Source organism: Scardinius erythrophthalmus, assembly GCF_964197995.2.
Source record: "Scardinius erythrophthalmus genome assembly, chromosome: 15".
NCBI classification, from domain to species: Eukaryota; Metazoa; Chordata; class Actinopteri; order Cypriniformes; family Leuciscidae; genus Scardinius; species Scardinius erythrophthalmus.
The window spans coordinates 10797360-10816245 of record NC_138235.1 but is presented as its reverse complement, the minus strand read 5'-3'; positions in this window follow the sequence as shown (position 1 = coordinate 10816245).

Genomic DNA, 18886 nt, shown 5'->3' with positions numbered 1-18886 from the left:
GGTGCTTCGGTGTCCCTGGTATCGTTGACGAAAAATTTACGGGGGCCCCAGCGCGGGGGGGGGGGAGTGGCCCCCGGGGACCAAACTAAATTTTTCCTTAGAAGTCTAGTGGGGCTACATGCCCACCAAATTTCATGTTCCCCGGTGCTTCGGTGTCCCTGGTATCGTTGACGAAAAATTTACGGGGGCCCCAGCGCGGGGGGGGGGAAGTGGCCCCCGGGGACCAAACGAAATTTTTCTGTAAAAGTCTAGTAGACCAACATACCATAAAAATTTCTTCATCCTCGGTGCCACGGTTCAGGTAGTTATTTAGGAAAAACTGCATTATTTTGGGTTTGGGGGGGCCCAGCGCGGGGGGGGGGAGTGGCCCCCGGGGACCAAACGAAATTTTTCCTTAGAAGTCTAGTGGGGCTACATGCCCACCAAATTTCATGTTCCCCGGTGCTTCGGTGTCCCATGTATCGTTGACGAAAAATTTACGGGGGCCCCAGCGCGGGGGGGGAAGTGGCCCCCGGGGACCAAATGAAATTTTTCCGTAAAAGTCTAGTAGACCAACATACCATAAAAATTTCTTCATCCTCGGTGCCACGGTTCAGGTAGTTATTTAGGAAAAACTGCATTTTTTGGGGTTTGGGGGGGCCCAGCGCGGGGGGGGGGAGTGGCCCCCGGGGACCAAACGAAATTTTTCCTTAGAAGTCTAGTGGGGCTACATGTCCACCAAATTTCATGTTCCCAGGTGCTTCGGTGTCCCTGGTATCGTTGACGAAAAATTTACAGGGGCCCCAGCGCGGGGGGGGAAGTGGCCCCCGGGGACCAAATGAAATTTTTCCGTAAAAGTCTAGTAGACCAACATACCATAAAAATTTCTTCATCCTCGGTGCCACGGTTCAGGTAGTTATTTAGGAAAAACTGCATTTTTTGGGGTTTGGGGGGGCCCAGCGCGGGGGGGAAGTGGCCCCCGGGGACCAAACGAAATTTTTCCTTAGAAGTCTAGTGGGGCTACATGCCCACCAAATTTCATGTTCCCCGGTGCTTCGGTGTCCCTGGTATCGTGGACGAAAAATTTACAGGGGCCCCAGCGCGGGGGGGGAAGTGGCCCCCGGGGACCAAATGAAATTTTTCCGTAAAAGTCTAGTAGACCAACATACCATAAAAATTTCTTCATCCTCGGTGCCACGGTTCAGGTAGTTATTTAGGAAAAACTGCATTTTTTGGGGTTTGGGGGGGCCCAGCGCGGGGGGGGAGTGGCCCCCGGGGACCAAACGAAATTTTTCCTTAGAAGTCTAGTGGGGCTACATGCTCACCAAATTTCATGTTCCCCGGTGTTTCGGTGTCCCTGGTATCGTTGACGAAAAATTCAGTAAGGTGACGAAAAAAAAAAAAAAAAAAAACTTTGACAATCCCTATATGACCGCTTTCGCTAGCTACGCTAGCGGCGGTCATAATTATACAGTACCAACTTCGATAGACATGCCGTGTCATCCGCATGCCCAATCCACGTCTCTCCAAACAGATACTGTACTCCCAGCTGAAGGAAGGTAGTCGAGCAACTGGTGGGCAAAAGAAACGTTACAAGGACAAGTCAAGTCAAGTCAAGTCATCTTCATTTATATAGCGCTTTTAACAATGTAGATTGTCTCAAAGCAGCTTTACAGAGATAAGCGTATAATTTAAGGTAACAGAGATTGTTTCGGCTTTACAGCAGAGTTAAGTTATTTCCATCTAAAGTTAGTTTTAATTGATTTGGTTCCGTTGCAATGATCATTTGTTATTAAATTAGGGGCCGCTAAGACGACACCATTCTCTCTACACAGACTTTAAACGCGAACCTGTGAGAAACGCTGATGGCGGTCACATGCGCATTTAGAATGGGTTCTATAGTTATGTGCGTTAGAATATACGCAGGTTTGGAATTCCCTACAAGCCAAGCCTAAACAAAATACTTGTCTTTCCTTATAAATTTGATAAGGAATTTTATTTTATTTGTTGCTTTGGGGTAGGACCGCAAGACGAATTTTCCCGACAACGCCTTATCTGTAGAGTGGTAGTGGGATCCTCCATAGGGAGAGACTAGTTGGCACTTCAGCACTGCGTTGTCATCGGTCCAGGTGAAGGTCCTTCGTCAGATCTGGATACGGCCTGGATCCGGCAGGCTGCAGGAAAAACCTTGGGATAAACACAGACACTAAAATTAGCGTAGATGCCATTCTTCTCGTGATGTAACGAGTACATCAGGATTTTTGGGAAGTGTTCCCGGTTCCGGCTGACCTAATCTATGCAGCATAGCATTAAATTATAGAAGTCTATAATGTATTATGTGAAAGCTAGGTCAAAGAGATGTGTCTTTAATCTGGCTTTGAACTGACAGAGTGTGTCTGCTTCCCGGACAATGGTAGGAAGACTGTTCCAGAGTTTTGGTGCTAAATAGGAGAAGGATCTACCGCCAGCAGTCGATTTTGATATTCTAGGTATAATCAACTGGCCGGAATTTTGAGATCGTAATAGACGTGACGGACTATAATGCGTTAAGAGCTCGCTCAAGTACTGCGGAGCTAAACCATTCAGTGCTTTGTAAGTAATCAGCAATATTTTAAAATTTATGCGATGTTTAATAGGGAGCCAGTGCAGTTTTGACAGAACCGGGCTAATATGGTCATACTTCCTGGTTCTGGTAAGAACTCGAGCTGCTGCGTTTTGGACCAGCTGTAGTTTGTTTATTAAGCGTGCAGGGCAACCACCCAGTAGAGCATTACAATAATCTAGCCTTGAGGTCATGAACGCATGAACTAATTGTTCCGCATTTGTCAATGAGAGCATATGACGTAATTTAGATATATTTTTAAGATGGAAAAATGCAGTTTTACAGATACTAGACACGTGACTTTCAAATGAAAGATTGGTATCAAAGAGCACACCCAGGTTCCTAACCGACGACGAAGACTTAACAGAGCAGCCATCAAGTGTTAGACAGTATTCTAGATTATTACGTGAGGAAGTTTTTTGTCCAATAATTAGAAACTCTGTTTTTTCAGAATTTAGAAGTAGGAAATTACAAGTCATCCAATTTTTTATATCCGCTATGCATTCCGTTAATTTTGTGAATTGATAAGTTTCGTTAGGTTTTGAAGAAATATAGAGCTGAGTATCGTCAGCATAACAGTGAAAGCTAATTCCATGTTTCCTAATGATATCTCCTAAGGGTAGCATGTACAGAGTGAACAGCAGCGGTCCTAGTACTGAGCCTTGTGGTACGCCATACTTAACCTGTGATCGATGAGACATCTCATCATTTACTGCTACAAACTGATAACGGTCAGATAAGTATGATTTAAACCATGCTAGTGCATTTCCTGTAATGCCAACATAATGTTCTAATCTATTTAAAAGAACGTTGTGGTCGATGGTGTCAAATGCAGCGCTAAGATCGAGTAACACTAATAGAGAGATACAACCACGATCGGATGATAAGAGCAAATCATTTGTGACTCTAACGAGAGCTGTTTCGGTACTATGGTACGGTCTAAATCCGGACTGGAAATCCTCGCAGATATCATTTCTTTCAAGAAAGGAACACAGTTGTGAGGATACTGCCTTTTCTAATATCTTTGACAGAAAAGGTAGATTCGAGATCGGCCTGTAATTGACTAATTCTGAAGGATCAAGTTGCGTTTTTTTAACAAGCGGTTTAATCAAAGCCAGCTTAAAGTTTTTTGGTACGTATCCTAGAGACAAAGACGAATTAATGATATTAAGAAGAGGATCTATGACCTCTGGAAGTATTTCTTTCAGTAGCTTAGTCGGTATAGGGTCTAACATACATGTTGTAGATTTAGATGATTTAATGAGTTTAGTAAATTCTTCCTCTCCTATAGCAACGAATGAATCAAATTTTTCCTCAGGGAGACTACAATGCACTGCCTGATGCGATACTGTAGTAGACGGTTGCATAGTTATAATTTTGTCCCTGATATTATCAATCTTATAAGTGAAGAAGTTCATAAAGTCATTACTGCTGTGTTGCTTGGAAACTTCGGTGCTTGAAGCTTTATTTTTCGTTAGTTTAGCCACCGTTTCAAATAAATTCCTAGGATTATGTTTATTTTCTTCTAATAGGGTTGAAAAATAAGCAGATCTAGCAGCTTTTAAAGCCTCTATGTAAGTAATTGAGCTCTCTTTCCATGAAATGCGAAATACCTCTAGTTTTGTTTTCTTCCAGTTGCGCTCCATTTTTCTGGCTGCTCTCTTAAGGGCCCGAGTGTGCTCGTTGTACCACGGCGTTGGACTATTTTCTTTAATCTTCTTTAAGCGCAACGGAGCAACTGTGTCTAAAGTGCTGGAAAAGAGAGAGTTAAACGTTTCTGTTGTAATATCTAGTTCTTCTAAGCTATCTGAGATGCTGAGATGATGAAACTGTTTAGGAAGATTATTAATAAAGCAATCTTTAGTAGCAGAAGTGATAGGTCTCACATATTTGAAACACGGAGTCGGCTTTGCAGCCTTGGCTAAATGCAAATTACACGAGACTAGATAATGATCTGAGATGTCATCGCTCTGCTGCAGAATTTCAACGGCATCAACATCTATTCCGTGTGATAATATTAGATCTAGAGTATGATTACGACGATGAGTAGGTCCTGACACGTGTTGTCTAACTCCAATTGAATTTACAATGTCTTTAAATGCCAATCCCAATGCATCTTTTTCATTATCGATGTGTATATTAAAATCACCAACAATTAGTACTTTATCTGCAGTCAATATTAATTCTGATAGAAAGTCCGCAAATTCTTTGATAAAGTCTGTATGGTGCCCTGGTGGCCTGTATACAGTAGCCAGCACAAATCTCAAACGTGATTTATCGTTTACACTATATATTTTTACATTAAGCACCAATGCTTCAAAAGAATTATATTTAAAACTTGATTTCTTAGTGGTTTTGAAACTATTACTATAGATTACAGCAACACCACCCCCTTTGCGTTTCAGACGAGGCTCATGTTTATAACAGTAATCTTGCGGGGTTGATTCATTTAAAGTAATGTAATCGTTTGGTTTTAGCCAGGTTTCTGTCAAACACAGCACATCTAGGTTATTATCTGAAATCATATCATTAACAATGAGTGCTTTTGAAGTAAGCGATCGAATATTCAGCAACCCAAGCTTTAGCATTTGCTCATCTGTATTATAGCTGTTTTTTATTTGTTGAACATCAATTAAATTTTTAACCTTAGTTGGGTTTAAACGTTTTTTGGATTTCCAAATTCGGGGAACAGACACAGTCTCTATATGATGATATCTAGGTGAAAGAGGCTCTATGTGATGGGATTTATCTGACCTTGGTGACGCGAGGCCGCTAGCAGACAGTCGGTTAAGCCAGTCTGTCTGCTTCCTGACCTGAGCCCCAGATTGTCATGTTTGAGCTCTAAGACTATGAGCCATATTACTAGAGAGAAGAGCAGCACCATCCCAGGAGGGATGAATACCATCTCTTTTCAACAGGTCAGGTTTGCCCCAAAAACTTTTCCAATTGTCTATGAATTCTATATTATTAAGCGGACACCACTTAGACAGCCAACCGTTAAGCGAACACAATCTACTAACTATCTCATCACTCCTGCGAACAGGAAGGGGGCCAGAGCAAATTACAGTCCTTGACATCGTACTTGCAAGTTCACACACCTCTTTAATATTAATTTTGGTGATCTCCGACTGGCGGAGTCGAACATCATTAGTGCCGACATGAATAATGATCTTAGAGAATTTACGATTAGCATTAGCCAGCACTTTTAAATTTGCTTTGATGTCAGGCGCTCTGGCTCCCGGCAAACATGTGACTATGGTGGTTGGTGTCTCTATTTTCACGTTCCGTGTAATAGAATCGCCAATAACTAGGGCACAATCATTCTCAGTGGGTGTTTCACTGAGCGGGGCAAATCGATTTGTTATGGTAATCGGAACGGAAGAGTGGTTTTTAGATCCGCGACTAGAGCGATCCCTCACTGTCACCCATTTGCCCGGCTGCACGGGCTCTACTTCAGCCAGAACCGACTCATGTAAAGTGTGCACTATTCTATGCGCATCCAAAACATCTAAAGCACTAGCACTCTTACTATCCTCAATTAAAGTTTGGATGCGTGTTTCTAATTCTGAAATCTTCTCTGTCAACCTAACTGTCTCCTTACATTTATCACATATAAATCCTATATTGTCGACAGAGAAGCCTATACTAAACATGTGACATGAAGTGCAAGTGACAATAACAGGACAAGACATTACTCACCGTGTTTGTTGAGTGATTCTTACTCACCTGAGCTTTTAATGAACTCAAAGGCGCGGACGCGCGAGAGAAAAATAAATAAATAAAATAGCTGAGCGCACGGGTGGCGCGTTAACAGGCTAGCGAATTACTAGCGTTTTGTGCTAGTAGTACTAATAACAAAAGCTAGCGATGTCAGGTTAATCTGAGATGTTGGGTAAAATGTAGTAGTATAAACAACTAGAAATGGTAGTAAAATGATGGTTCAAAACAAAGAAATATATGGCTAAGACGGAGCTTATCGCACCGAATCAAACAAACACACTCACAGCAGGCAGCGAGGCAGACAGGAGCAATCGATCAGACAGGCAATCGATCAGACAGTACAATATCAAGGCCATTCTGAAGAAATGACATATCACATCAAGCAACTGGGAACACAGTGCAGGAAGGTGCAGCACGCCATGAAACAGAACTCTGCTGTGCCGCAGAGACAAAGCGACAAGCTTCGCAAGGAGAAAGACAAAAAGGCTCAAACACCAACAACAATTGTGTTTCTCCTAAATGTTTCTCCTGCACACACTGCACCAAAGTATGTGAATCACGGATTGGCCTCTACAGCCATCTGAAGACCCACAAGTAGATCACCCAACAGAGAGGACAGTCATACTCGCTTCGAGTGAACGCCGATGTTGATGTTATGTTATTTTTTTTCCTCCAGGAGTTAAGACTCTCCTTTAGTACCTGTGCCAGTTCCTCGCGGGGAAGAACGCGGCCTGTAGTCAGCTTTTCATGTTGAACTCACTTGTTATGAAATTCACTGTCAGGCGTAAATACGGCTCCATAGTTCGGGTTGACCATAGGTCCAAAGTTCTGCACATTTTGCAGTTCATTCTCAAATGTCATTCAACACTGGGTATATAGACCTGGCAATGCAATAGATAAAAAATAGTTGCGAGAGGGCAAAGAGTAGCACTTGTCTATAGTCTTTATCATTGTCTTAAAGGTTGTATCAGCGATTTCAGGCCCAAACATAAATGATCACATTCATCTAATCTTTCCTAACGATCCGCTAGCTGCCCGCCCCATTAGCATGACGTCAATAAAACGCGTCTCTGTAGGCAGCCTAGGCTCTGAGATCTGCACACAAAAATAGGATTTTTTACTTAATCAATCATGTGAGATCTGTATCATCTTCCTGCACTGCCATCATTGTCGCAAAGAGGTGGAGGACCAGCTTGAAAACCTTACAACACCCACCCCTGTCGGTGATTGGTTGGAACACTATTTATTTTGGTTTTGAGTGGTGGTGAAACCAACTGTTTTTGTGTGCAGATCTCAGAGCCTAGGCTGCCTACAGAGACGCGTTTTTTTTTTTTTGACGGCCTGCTTATGGGGCGGGTAGCTAGCGGATCGTTAGGAAAGATTAGATGAATGTGATCATTTATGTTTGGGCCTGAAATCGCTTTTAAATCCCTTTAAATCCCTCGTTTTCAACAGGGTTGATTGGAGATAAGTCTTTAGCTAAGTGATAAGCGATGGCGTTTGTTATGTCTTGGTGCCGCTGGGAACTTAGAGGTTATGATGATGCACAGTGTAATGTCTGAGTTATGAAAGTTTGTGTGGTCTGGCGGCTGGTGTTTTTAGGTGTGGCACCCTTGTCCTTCATGGCTCACTCGTACTGTATTTTGTAGTACAGTGGCTAAATTGACGAGAAATAAAGCTACAACCTCAGACGTTTCCAGACAGCACAGCAGTAATGACTTTATGAACTTCTTTACTTACAAGATTGATAATTTTAGGGAGAAAATTATAACTATGCAACCATCTACTACAGTATCGCATCAGACAGTGCATTGTAGTGTCCCTGAGGAAAAATTATATTCATTCATTGCTATAGGAGAGGAAGAATTTTCTAAAATCGTTAAATCTAAATCGACAACATGTTACACCCTATACCAACTATTAGCTACTAGAAAGAGATGCTTCCAGAGGTTATAGATCCCTTTCTTAATAATTTATTCATCTTTGTCATTAGGATACGTACCAAAAACTTTTAAGCTGGCTATTATTAAACCGCTTGTAAAAAAAAAATCTATCTCTCGAATCTACCTTTTTGGTCATAGATACTAAAAAAAGGCAGTATCCTCACAACTATGTTCCTTTTTAGAAAGAAATGGTATCTGTGAGGATTTCCAGTCAGGATTTAGACCGTACCATAGTACCGAAACAGCTCTCATTAAAGTCTCAAATGATTTGCTCTTATCATCCCATCGTGGTTGTATCTCTCTATTAGTGTTACTCGTTCTTAGTGCTGCATTTTATACCACTGACCACAACATTCTTTTAAACAGACTCGAAAATTATGTTGGCATTAGTGGAATTGCATTAGCATGGTTTAAATCATACCTATCTGACTGTTATCAGTTTGTAGCAGTAAATGAGTTCAGCATGGAGTACCACAAGGCTCAGTACTAGGACCATTGATTGTTACCCTGTACATGCTACCCTTGGGAGATATCATTAGGAAGCATGGCATTAGTTTTCACTGTTATGCTGATGATACTCAACTCTACATTTCTTCACACCCCGATAAAACGTACCAATTCACAAAATTAACGGAATGCATAGCTGATATAAAAAAAAAAAACTGGATGATTAGTAATACTACTTAATTCTGAAAAAAACAGAGATTCTAATTATTGGACAAAAAAACGTCCTCACGTAATAACCTAGAATACTGTCTAACACTTGATGGCTGCTCTGTCAAGTCTTTGTCGTCGGTTAGGAACCTGGGTGTGCTCTTTGATACCAATCTTTCATTTGAAAGTCACGTTTCTAGTATCTGTAAAACCGCATTATTCCATCTTAAAAATATATCTAAATTACAACATATGCTTTCAATGACAAATGCGGAACAGATAGTTAATGCGTTCATGACATTAAAGGAGTAGTTCACTTTAAAATGAAAATTATGTCATCATATACTCACCCTCATGTTGTTTCAAACCTGTATGAATTTCTTTCTTCTGCTGAACAGAAAGGAAGATATTTAGAAGAATATCAGTAACCAGACAGTTTCTGGGTCCCATTGACTTCCATAGTATATTTTTTTTCCTACTATGGAAGTCAATGGGACCTAGAAACTGTCTGGTTACTGATATTCTTCTAATATCTTCCTTTCTGTTCAGCAGAAGAAAGAAATTCATACAGGTTTGAAACAACATGAGGGTGAGTATATGATGACAGAATTTTCATTTTAAAGTGAACTACTCCTTTAAGGCTAGATTATTGTAATGCTCTACTGGGTGGTTGCCCTGCACGCTTAATAAACAAACTACAGCTGGTCCTAAACGCAGCAGCTCGAGTTCTTACCAGAACCAGGAAGTATGACCATATTAGAGTTCTGTCAACACTGCATTGGCTCCCTATTAAACATTGTATACATTTTTAAATATTGCTGATTACTTTCAAAGCACTAAATGGTTTAGCTCCCCAGTACTTGAGTGAGCTCTTAATGCATTATAGTCCTTCACATCTATTGCAATCTCAAAATTCCAGCCAGTTGATAATACCTAGTATATCAAAATAGACTGCTGGCGGTAGATTCTTTCCTCTGGAACAGTCTTCCAAGCATTGTCCCGGGAAGCAGACACACTCTGTCAGTTGAAATCTACACTAAAATCACACATCTTTTTGAACTAGCATACACATAACAAACTAGCATACACATAACACATCATCAATTTTTATAATTCAATGTTAGGCTGCATAGATTTTGTCAGCCGGAACCGTGAAAACTTCCTATAAATCCTTAAAAATGGTGCCTACACTAAAATTAGTATCTCTGTTTATCCCGAGGTTTACCGCAGTCCGCTGGATCCAGGCCGTATCCAGATTTACATGACTCCATGAAAGATTACATAATATATTAATTATTGTTTTCTGAAAGAAAAAAACAACAATATTAAATGAGGTTATGATTAAAATAAATCTGTCAGTCTGCTCAGAAAAATAAAATTACTTTTAAAATTAAAGTTTATTTTTCTGACTCCACTGCCAGAATTTGTTCTTGTGTTCAGCATAAACTCATTATGATGATTTTTCACACAACAAGACTTAATATCTAAAGTCATCTTGATTCTCAAGCAAATGTATCTTGATTTAAGATTGTTTAGATACTCACAAATAATTATTTTTTTATTTTTTTATTTTTTTTGTGTAATATTCATGACAAACAACTTTGATTTGTGCAGTGCTTGCAGAATAGTGATCTGGTAAAAGTAGCAATATTACTATCTTGACTACTTTTTTTTATGTTTGACAGTAGTTTTTTTTTTTTTTTTTTTTAAGTAACTTGTCCAGTAATGAGCTAAATAATTAGTTTAATGCTGTGATAATTTACTATATTTGACTCTTTTGACACTTTGCCTCTTTATTTATTTGTTCAGATGTTGTCACTTTAATTCAACTTCATTGTTTTTGTGATTGATAAATGGTCTGGTTTAATATAAAAAAATCATACAATCTGATGTGTTTATAAAGATACGGAAAGATAAATTTAGCAAATTACAATAGTAATTTTTCAACCAACCAATGAGTGCACAGGAATGTTAACGAGTAGATCATCTGTCACTAATTTCACTTTAACAAGAAACCCAGGTGATGAAAATCTGTGTTATTTTAAAAGCCCTGGCTTGAAGCATATAGAATGGTGATTGTTTCATCTGTAATCAAGATGGCAATTTCAAACTTTATGTTTTTAACCTTTTTGTGTCACCAACTGATGCCCATTGGTAAAGTTGTTTTTACCTTAGTGTAATGTCTCAAATGTTAAATACATGTGTAACTTTTTTTTTTTTTTTTACCTTACATCTTATTTTCAGGATTTGCTTCTCTGGTTGGGTGTCACTTATACCAGATTGGTATTGAATAAGTACGCTTGGAGAGCAAAGGTTTGTAACTCTTATATAGTGGTTGACTTATTAGGGGCCAAGCACAGAATGTGCGTAGGCACCTATTGTATCTGTTGGCGTACCAAAAATAATTCTTCTTTTTCTTCCGCTCTGGGAGTCTATGGCAGCCCATAGAACCGATCGCGGGAAAGTTGTAATGGTTTGACATTCTGATAGAGGACAGTCCCAACATTAAATACACCAAATTTGGTGTTTCTAAGTCATTCCCTCTAGCGCCGCCAACTGTCCAAAGTTTAACTCATGTTTATTCTAATAACTTTTGAACCACAAGGGCTAGAAACAAAATTCTTTTTTCCTCTGATTCCTGACCTCATGACGATTCGATTGCAGTACGTCATTTTCCGTCATGAAAAGTTTTCCGCCATTGTGAATTTTCCGAAAAAGCTACTTTTTCGAACTCCTCCTAGGCCGTTGCTCCAATGTCCATGAAAATTTAATCAGATCATCTACAGACCATGCCGACAAAAAGTTATGGAATTCAAGTTGATTCGCTTAGCAATTTTCGAAAAAACCCACAAACAAATTTTACGTAGTGCTTGCGAAAACAGACGTAAGGCTGTATCTCCGCAACGCTTTATTGGATTCAGACCAAACTTGGCACATGTCATCACAAGCATGACCTGAGGCCACATGCTGCGTTTCGGCGCAGCGCCACCTACTGGTCCGGAGATATGAAAAATTGCTATTTTTGCTTATAACTTCTGAACAGTTTGCCCAAAAATCATCAAATTGGTCTCGTTAGATTCAGGCCAACATGCTGAGTCGACTGATATCCAATTTTACCATATCGGCCATTTTGGCTGTCGGCCATTTTGAATTTTGTGCTAAAATGCTGTTTTTTAAGAACGCATGAATGGATTGTTACGAAACATGGTATGGGTCATCAGCACGATGTCCTGAAGGAGTGTGAGAAGTTTCGAAACAGCGCCACCTTGTGGTCAAAAGTTATAACAACACTTCCAAAAAGGCTAATAACCTTTGAATCAATCTGCCTATTGAAATGCCACTGGTCTTAATAGATTTCCTGGGTCACACTGAGAACATAGATACCAAGTTTGCCATATTTGGCCGAACTTCCTGTCCGCCATCTTGATTTTCAGTCAAAACCTACTTTTTCGAACTCCTCCTAGACCGTTTGTCCGATTTTCACCAAAATCGAATCGTATCATCTCCACACTGTACCGACAAAAAGTTATGGAATTCGTGTTGATTCGTCAAACCGTTCTCGAATACCGCGCAAACAAATTTTATGTTGTGCTACAGCTACAGATTTAGTGCAAAAGTACTAAATCGCCCATAACTCCTAGACTCCGTTTGTCCTAGACTCAAGTGTCTTACACCAATGTGATCCCTGGCTCAAGGCGGACAAAATGGCTATATCCGATTTGCTCGCCCTTTGGCGCAGATTTTGAGTAAATTGCATTTTTTAGAAAAACCTATTTTTGCAAACATCTCCTTGGTTTTTCACCCGATCGGAACCAAACCACTGCAAGAATATTCTCTGGAGTCTGACAATCAATAATCATCCAAAAAATTAAAAATTTCAATTAACAGTCGATAAGGGGAACCAAAATCTTTGATGGCACCAGGGCCACTTTTACTAAAATGGTTATAAATTGTGAACGGAAAGAGATTTTTTTTGCTAAACTTGGGACACATCTTCCTGAGCGCAATCTGAGATCACTTGAAAAAAATCGCAACAATTAGCCACTAGGTGGCACTATAAAACGGTTATAACTTGTGAACGGAAAGAGATATTTTCGCAAAACTTGGGACACATGTTCATGAGCTCATTCTGAGATCACGTGAAAAAAAAAATCATGACAATTGGCCACTTGGTGGTGCTATAAAATGGTTATAACTTGTGAACTGAATGAGATATTTTCACTAAACTTGGGACACATGTTCATAAGCTCAATCTGAGTTGACATGAAAAAAATCGTGACAATTGGCCACTTGGTGGCACTATAACAGTGAAAAAAATCATGAAAATAGAAATAAGCGCACCCAACCGTTAGTCTACTGAAAATTGGCACACAGTGTCTTTGTCCAGGGTGCCATGATAGTCTATGAGAACATTGGTGTATCTCAAAAAACTAAGTATACGTCATTGGCACAAAGCCTTGAAGGACCCTTAGAAGTTTCAAGGAAGCCCGTGTTTTTTTCACAGGAGTGACTTCCTAAGAATCCTTGCCGAGTCCAACAATACCAAACATGCCAGGTTTCGCCTTATGGTTTTTGTAAGTGTAATTTAGAGCTTTAAAAAATTGTGGTTATCTTCAAAGCCGTTAGTCTGATCTAGACAACAACAAAAAAAAACAAATAAGGAAATTTGAAAACATAGGTAAATAGCTAAACAATAACGCCAAAATGTTAAAATTATGATAGGAACTGACAAAAAAATAAATTAAATCCAATCAATTTCACCCATGGATCATTTTGATGCTCTCACATGTTTGAAACTAACAATGATGGATTGTGATGAAATTTGTTTTGAATTGGGACTGGCGAATCCCCGTCCATACTGTCAATGACCGGTCGCAAAGACCCACCCACTTTAGTTACTGTTGCTATGTCTGACAAGCGACGCCACTCTAACACCACACCAAGTTCTCACGCAGTGAAAAATACATTGCGCGCTGACAGACAAGTACTTTTGATATGAATTTACAAAGTCTCACCTTTCAAATGTAGTCATTTTTTAGAGACATTTAAACAATAAATACCGTTTTGTGACTCCTTAATGTGTCTGACAGATCGCTGTAGACTCGAGGCTCAGTTAAAGCTGCTTGTGAACCGATCATCACTTCCTTCTAGTTAATTTATAGCATTAAAATAAACATGAATGAACATAAAAGGAATGTTGTTTTAAAGTGCTAAGACGTCAGAACACTTGGTTTTTCAAATTTAATTCCTCCTATGTTAATCTACTAACTCTCCTGACTGCTTTGTTGGACAAAATAGCGGATTATGATTAGTCAGATCGCCTGTCAATCAAACTCCCTGCGAAGGGTCAATTGAGAATGCCTGTGCGCACAATCCTGATCTAATCGACAACTTTGCAGTTGCACATAGGAAAGCCCGGAAAATCCTGCTATAATGTAAGAGAGCATCTTTTTCATGTATTTGGACCTAGGCCTAACAATGTTTTATAGTGCGCTGTCCCCATTGTTTTTTTGTTGTTTTTTGGTTTTGTTTTTGGTGAGCGTAGGCTACTCCTGTTGTTTTGGTTTGACATTCTGATAGAGGACAGTCCCAACATTAAATACACCAATTTTGGTGAGAAGCCGAGAACATAGATACCAAGTTTACCTTATTTGGCCGAACTTCCTGTCCGCCATCTTGATTTTCAGTCAAAACTTACTTTTTCGAACTCCGATTTTCCCCAAAATCGAATCGTATCATCTCCAGACCGTTCCGACTAAAAGTTATGGATTTCGTGTCGATAGACGAAACCGTTTTCGTATAGCGCAGCGGCAAAGTTGAGGCATGATGCTAATAGCACTATTCAGGCTTTATCTCTGCAATGCCTTGACATATTGACACCAAACTTTGTATGTGTCATTGTCACTTCACTCTGATCACATCACATCAGTTTTGTAACTGCGCCACCTATTGGTCGAAAGTGATAATCCATTAAATCATATTTTTATTTACTGTTTCTATGATTTTTCAGGCATTTTGCCTAAAATCCTCTTTAATGTCTTTAATTGCTCATTGTCACAGTTGGTCTGACACTTTCAGCAATGTTGGCATGTCTTGTCATCTGATTGTGCTTGGCCCCGGTAATTGCTGCTTGCAGCTATATTTATTATTATTATTATTATTATTATTATTATTATTATTATTATTATTATTCACTATGCAAAGTTAACTTTGAGGCCTGATGACTTATTGTGTTAAGGTTAATAATACCTTTTTGTTTTCCAGATGGTCCCTTGTCTATTCCTTGTGTAAACAAACAAAATCCAACATGGCCAGTGGTAGTGAAGTGTAAAATGGCTGTTGAGGTGTTTTTGCAGAATGCATCTGGGCTAACTGTCCAAAAAGGTGACTTTTGTGCTCATGCTATGAGGTTGACACTGACCCTAAGGAAAGATAACATTTTTGTTTCCTTTTTTTTATTCTTTAGGCATTGATTGGAAGTTGGAGTCCAACCCTCTTCCCGCTGAGGTTGATGGGGAAGTTTATATCATCATGCCATTTCCCTGCTGAAGAGTTCAGCCATGTCCCTGCTGAGGTTGATGGGAAGTTGACAGCATCCAGCAATGTCCCCGCTGAAGTTGATGGCAAGTTGACAGCATCCAGCAATGTCCCTGCTGTGGTTGATGGGAAGTTGACAGCATCCAGCCATGTCCCCGCTGAACAGTCCAGCCATGTCCCCACTGAGGTTGATGGGAAGTTGACAGCATCCTGCAATGTCCCCGCTGTGGTTGATGGGAAGTTGACAGCATCCAGCAATGTCCCCGCTGAACAGTCCAGCCATGTCCCCGCTGTGGTTGATGGGAAGTTGACAGCATCTAGCAATGTCCCTGTTGAGGTTGATGGGAAGTTAAAAGCGTCCAGCAATGTCTCCGCTGAGGTTGATGGGAAGTTGACAGCATCCAGTCATGTCCCCGCTGAGGTTGATGAGAAGTTGACAGCATCCAGCAATGTCCCTGCTGTGGTTGATGGGAAGTTGACAGCATCCAGCCATGTCCCCGCTGAACAGTCCAGCCATGTCCCCACTGAGGTTGATGGGAAGTTGACCGCATCCTGCAATGTCCCCGCTGTGGTTGATGGGAAGTTGACAGCATCCAGCCATGTCCCCACTGTGGTTGATGGGAAGTTGACAGCATCTAGCAATGTCCCTGTTGAGGTTGATGGGAAGTTGAAGCTTCCAGCAATGTCTCCACTGAGGTTGATGGGAAGTTGACAGCATCCAGCAATGTCCCCGCTGTGGTTGATGGGAAGTTGACAGCATCCAGCAATGTCCCCGCTGTGGTTGATGGGAAGTTGACAGCATCCAATGTCCCTGCTGTGGCTGATGGGAAGTTGACAGCATCTAGCAATGTCCCTGTTGAGGTTGATGTGAAGTTGACAGCATCCAGCAATGTCCCGGTGTGGCTGATGGGAAGTTGACAGCATCCAGCAATGTCCCGGTGTGGCTGATGGGAAGTTGACAGCATCCAGCAATGTCCCCGCTGTGGCTGATGGGAAGTTGACAGCATCCAGCAATGTCCCCGCTGTGGCTGATGGGAAGTTGACAGCATCCAGCAATGTCTCCGCGGAGGTTGATGGGAAGTTGACCGCATCCAGTCATGTCCCCGCTGAGGTTGATGGGAAGTTGACCGCATCCAGTCATGTCCCCACTGAGGTTGATGGGAAGTTGACCGCATCCAGTCATGTCCCCGCTGAGGTTGATGGGAAGTTGACAGCATCCAGCAATGTCCCTGCTGTGGTTGATGGGAAGTTGACAGCATCCAGCAATGTCCCCGCTGTGGCTGATGGGAAGTTGACAGCATCCAGCAATGTCCCCGCTGTGGTTGATGGGAAGTTGACAGCATCTAGCAATGTCCCTGTTGAGGTTGATGGGAAGTTGACCGCATCCAGCAATGTCCCTGCTGTGGCTGATGGGAAGTTGACAGCATCCAATGTCCCCGCTGTGGCTGATGGGAAGTTGACAGCATTCAGCAATGTCCCCACTGAGGTTGATGGGAAGTTGACAGCATCCAGCAATGTCCCTGCTGAACAGTCCAGCCATGTCCCCGCTGTGGTTGATGGGAAGTTGACAGCATCCAGCAATGTCCCCACTGAGGATGATGGGAAGTTGACAGCATCCTGCAATGTCCCCGCTGGGGTTGATGGGAAGTAGACAACATCCAGCAATGTCCCCGCTGAACAGTCCAGCCATGTCCCCGCTGTGGTTGATGGGAAGTTGACAGCATCCAATGTCCCTGCTGTGGCTGATGGGAAGTTGACAGCATCTAGCAATGTCCCTGTTGAGGTTGATGGGAAGTTGACAGCATCCAGCAATGTCCCGGTGTGGCTGATGGGAAGTTGACAGCATCCAGCAATGTCCCCGCTGTGGCTGATGGGAAGTTGACAGCATCCAGCAATGTCCCAGCTGTGGCTGATGGGAAGTTGACAGCATCCAGCAATGTCCCCACTGAAGTTGATGGGAAGTTGACAGCATCCTGCAATGTCCCCGCTGAGGTTGATGGGAAGTTGACAGCATCCAGTCATGTCCCCGCTGAGGTTGATGGGAAGTTGACAGCATCCAGCAATGTCCCTGCTGTGGCTGATGGGAAGTTGACAGCATCCAGCAATGTCCCCGCTGTGGTTGATGGGAAGTTGACAGCATTTAGCAATGTCCCTGTTGAGGTTGGTGGGAAGTTAAAAGCGTCCAGCAATGTCTCCGCTGAGGTTGATGGGAAGTTGACAGCATCCAGCAATGTCCCCGCTGTGGTTGATGGGAAGTTGACAGCATCCAGCAATGTCCCTGTTGAGGTTGATGGGAAGTTGACCGCATCCAGCAATGTCCCTGCTGTGGCTGATGGGAAGTTGACAGCATCCAATGTCCCCGCTATGGCTGATGGGAAGTTGACAGCATTCAGCAATGTCCCCACTGAGGCTGATGGGAAGTTGACAGCATCCAGCAATTTCCCCGCTGAACAGTCCAGCCATGTCCCCGCTGTGGTTGATGGGAAGTTGACAGCATCCAGCAATGTCCCCACTGAGGTTGATGGGAAGTTGACAGCATCCTGCAATGTCCCCGCTGAGGTTGATGGGAAGTTGACCGCATCCAGCAATGTCCCCGCTGAACAGTCCAGCCATGTCCCCGCTGTGGTTGATGGGAAGTTGACAGCATCCAATGTCCCTGCTGTGGCTGATGGGAAGTTGACAGCATCCAGCAATGTCCCTGCTGTGGCTGATGGGAAGTTGACCGCATCTAGCAATGTCCCCACTGAGGTTGATGGGAAGTTGACAGCATCCAGCAATGTCCCTGCTGAACAGTCCAGCCATGTCCCCGCTGTGGTTGATGGGAAGTTGACAGCATCCAGTCATGTCCCTGCTGTGGCTGATGGGAAGTTGACCGCATCCAGCAATGTCCCGGTGTGGCTGATGGTAAGTTGACAGCATCCAGCAATGTCCTCGCTGTGGCTGATGGGAAGTTGACAGCATCCAGCAATGTCCCCACTGAGGTTGATGGGAAGTTGATAGCATCCTGCAATGTCCCTGCTGAGGTTGATGGGAAGTTGACAGCATCCAGCAATGTCCCAGCTGAGGTTGATGGGAAGTTGATAGCATCCTGCAATGTCCCCGCTGAGGTTGATGGGAAGTTGACAGCATCCAATGTCCCCGCTGAACAGTCCAGCCATGTCCCCGCTGTGGTTGATGGGAAGTTGACAGCATCCAGCAATGTCCCCACTGAGGTTGATGGGAAGTTGATAGCATCCTGCAATGTCCCCACTGAGGTTGTTGGGAAGTTGACAGCATCCAATGTCCCCGCTGTGGCTGATGGGAAGTTGACAGCATCCAGCAATGTCTCTGCTGAGGTTGATGGCAAGTTGACAGCATTCAGCAATGTCCCCACTGAGGTTGATGGGAAGTTGACAGCATCCAGCAATGTCCCCGCTGAACAGTCCAGCCATGTCCCCGCTCTGGTTGATGG